The following is a 4,166-nucleotide window of genomic DNA, read 5'->3' as shown; positions in this document are numbered from 1 at the left end:
TTCATTACACCAAATACACAAAATAATGTTCTTTTTAGCAGCATCATATGACCCCTTTAAAGACCTTTGAAATCTGCTCAGCTTTGAACAGAAACAGTTCATCGCTGGGAAAGTTGAGAACAGACATGCCTGTCCACTGCATCTGTTTACAAGTTTCTTGAAAGACGCGGTCTTTTCCCATACTGTTCCTCTCTGGCAAATGTGTGCTCAGATTATAGCCAGGAGCCAAACAGATGTTGTTTTCTGCTCAATAGAGTCTCATTAGACCTTCCTGGTCTTACCTGCTTCCCTCCTGTCTTTATTTAACATACTGTGATTTTTCCATTTTATTTTGCTGCCTTTTAATGTCAAGGTTTTTTTGGAAGTCTGTAGTTTAGATAATACGCAAATTCCTGTCTTCTTGGACATTATTTTTCACAAATGCCAGGTCTAGAAACATGTCACATTTGTCACACTATAAATTTGGTTATTTTAAGGTTTTGTCAGCCTAAGTTTGGTTGTGCTGTTTGGTTGTGCTGTTATTGTTTCCGTTTTTGTTGTTTTATGATCGAATGGCATGCAATTTAATGAAATCGTCCCAGTGTGACAACTTACCCCATATAGTGTGACAAGATGTTACAATATTAGGTTTGATGAGATGTTCACAGGAGTAAAAAGTGACAACTTGCTTTCTTTTTTCATTTTAAAAGTCTTATTCTGATATTTTATTCTGCAATTAATATAAGTATATTATATTATATTGTTACAATTATATAGTAGATAGATTAGAATAGAGAGTGCTAGCACACGCACACACACACAATAAACATTTCAAAAAAAAATTTTAAAAGTTAAATTATTAATAGATTTTAAAATGTATCAGATTATAGCCAGGAGCCAAACAGATGTTGTTTTCTGCTCAATAGAGTCTCATTAGACCTTCCTGGTCTTACCTGCTTCCCTCCTGTCTTTATTTAACATACTGTGATTTTTCCATTTTATTTTGCTGCCTTTTAATGTCAAGGTTTTTTTGGAAGTCTGTAGTTTAGATAATACGCAAATTCCTGTCTTCTTGGACATTATTTTTCACAAATGCCAGGTCTAGAAACATGTCACATTTGTCACACTATAAATTTGGTTATTTTAAGGTTTTGTCAGCCTAAGTTTGGTTGTGCTGTTTGGTTGTGCTGTTATTGTTTCCGTTTTTGTTGTTTTATGATCGAATGGCATGCAATTTAATGAAATCGTCCCAGTGTGACAACTTACCCCATATAGTGTGACAAGATGTTACAATATTAGGTTTGATGAGATGTTCACAGGAGTAAAAAGTGACAACTTGCTTTCTTTTTTCATTTTAAAAGTCTTATTCTGATATTTTATTCTGCAATTAATATAAGTATATTATATTATATTGTTACAATTATATAGTAGATAGATTAGAATAGAGAGTGCTAGCACACACACACACACACACAATAAACATTTCTAAAAAAAAATTTAAAAGTTAAATTATTAATAGATTTTAAAATGTATTTGCCGATACAGAGTGCTTATTGTATATGAGAGGGGAAGAGATGCATATGCCTCAGGCAAACCTCGGAGGACATCAGGGTTAATTGAGAGCAGATTGGAGTGAAACACAGTGTTCAAATCATCCATGATCAAACCAAAACCAGTCACACAGCACAGCTCCTCTACAGGGTCAGAATGATGAAATACAGTCTCAAACTACATTCATGTGTTCATAAACCAGCCCGTCCGTTCTCAGCCTTTTTTTTACACGTGTGATGTTCTGCACAACAACAACAACATCTCTTTATTTACATGATATTAATTTAACTCCTGGAACAGAGAATTAGAGTCTCATCTTACTAAAGCAAAACTCTTCTCTTCTAAATATCAAAGGAATTATTCTCTGCTCACTCAAAGGTCTTGCTTATGAAACGATGCGTTTTAATAACCAGGTGTGGCATCGATCGGAGCTGATAGACATCTGTTCTCTGAAGGATTTTTATACTAATCTCTTCCTCATTATAACCAGAACTGTCTAATTTATTAGCACTTGCTAAGGTGTACTTAGAGTTAGGGATTTGAACAAACCACTAACGCTGCACCATTTGTGCTACAGACAAAAAATATGCTTTTACTTTTCTAAATGTTCGGACTTGCGATTTTTGAGTGGCGGACATATAACATCACTTGCTCACCAATGGATGCTCTGCAGTGAATGGGTGCCGTCAGAATGAGAGTCCAAACAGCTGATAAAAAGCATTACAATAATCCACAAGTAATCCACCTGACTCCAGTCCATCAATTAACATCTTCTTTAAACTGTCTCCTCTGGCAAAAAAAGTCCATAATAACGCTTCCGCTCCTCTCACATCAAAATCCTCCCACATATTTGTTTAGAATCATTTTGGACTGTGCTTGTAAGCAATGCTTGATATTTCTCTCCTCATTCAGAGGAGATGGAGGAAGCATTATGGATAGAGGACTCGCATTTTAGCTTGAAGCAACGGTTTTGAAGTTAAAAATGTCTTAATGGATTTGTTTCTTACAAACACGCAGCTTTTTACTTTACAAGATGTTAACTGATGTACTGGAGTGGTGTGGATTACTTGTGGATTATTGTGATGTTTTATCAGCTGTTTGGACTCTCATTCTGACGGCACCCATTCACTGCAGAGGATCCATTGGTGAGCAAGTGATGGAATGCTACATTTCTCCAAATCTGTTCTGATGAAGAAACAAACTCATCTACATCCGGTTGGCCTGAGGGTGAAAAATTGACAACAAATTTTCAATCTGGGTTAACTATTCCTTTAAAGTTATTTCTTCATGTTCTTGTCAAGACATAAGGTTTCTGTTCTGGCACGTGTTTTAAAATAACACTGGCCATCCAGTGACCTCGTAGACATAAGCTACCATCGACTTGCTTTGCTTAAACACATGCACACACATATGCGTAACCTCTGCTGACCTCGGCGGTTTTGCACACCGTCCCACCACTGGGTGCGAAACTTTTGGAGAAACAAATAAATAAATAAATAAATAGAGTGGACAAAGTGATTTTAAACTGCACTGTGCATGACTAATGGTAGAAACATGTTAAAATCATTGCAGAAATGTCCTTGGGAAGACAAATGAATTTTCAGCAGAATAATTAACTTAATTAACAAATTTGCATGCATATTCATCAGGGCCATTGAAGTCTCTCCAGCTCAGTTTGATGAACGCGACTGTGCAATAACAGCCTCATTTACATTCTGTCTTCCATTGCCATTTCTGTGGATTACGGTGGTGCAGACCTGCATGTTTGCGCATATATCTCATGCAGCATCGTCGCAAAGATTCGGAGAATTGATTGGCTGTGCAGGTACATGTAGGATCCGTGTCGCTTCTGTTCAAATCCCCCCTCTCTGTACTTCATGATAGCTGTGGATGGGTACCTCCCTCACCCCCTCTTTCTCTCTCTCTCTGGTGGGCACGTCTTGGCATGGCTCCCACCTCGTAACTCTCCAGGGCTGCCCGGCTGTTCAGCTTTCCCTGCTGTCTCTGCAGGGCAATCTTTAAAGGCAGTAAGGTGTGACGATACCGACTGGCAGCTTGGCAGCGGTGCCCGAGGATATCTGAGCTCTCTGAGCCGAGAGCGGATTGACTGCCGCCATTGCGATCATCAGACTACCTATACATTAACATTGGAGGGTGTGTGCGTGGATGGGCACTCTTATGTGCAAATGTGATTGGTTTTTTTATGCATGTAAAACCATATGCCCTTGCTTCCATGAGCCTATAAGTTTGTTTGCAAAGCACAAAGAGGCCATTAAAATGCATAAATAATGAAACCAGGTTCACATTTCTATGACAAAAAGCCTGGACAGAATCCATTCCTCTTATAAGGCAAGACATCACAGGTGAATAAGACTGATAGATATCACCTTACGCTTTCTTTTTTGATTCATCACAGTACATTAAGACAGTTGTTTTGTATTACAAGTTTTCTGAAATGTTATGTTTAAATATGCAAATCAGTCATTATCTAATTAAATATGCACTTTTTTGCATACATTTCCAGAACAGAAATGTGAACATTGGATAAAACCAGGTTCAAAATTCTTAACATATTAAAGGTTTGCACAGAGGGAATTTTGGATATCGCTTTACATTATATACCATAAATCAGAAAG

The sequence above is a fragment of the Sinocyclocheilus rhinocerous genome, unplaced genomic scaffold (assembly GCF_001515625.1).
Source record: "Sinocyclocheilus rhinocerous isolate Xijiao unplaced genomic scaffold, SAMN03320098_v1.1 scaffold112, whole genome shotgun sequence".
In the NCBI taxonomy this organism is placed as follows: domain Eukaryota; kingdom Metazoa; phylum Chordata; class Actinopteri; order Cypriniformes; family Cyprinidae; genus Sinocyclocheilus; species Sinocyclocheilus rhinocerous.
Note: the sequence above shows the minus strand (reverse complement) of the source record.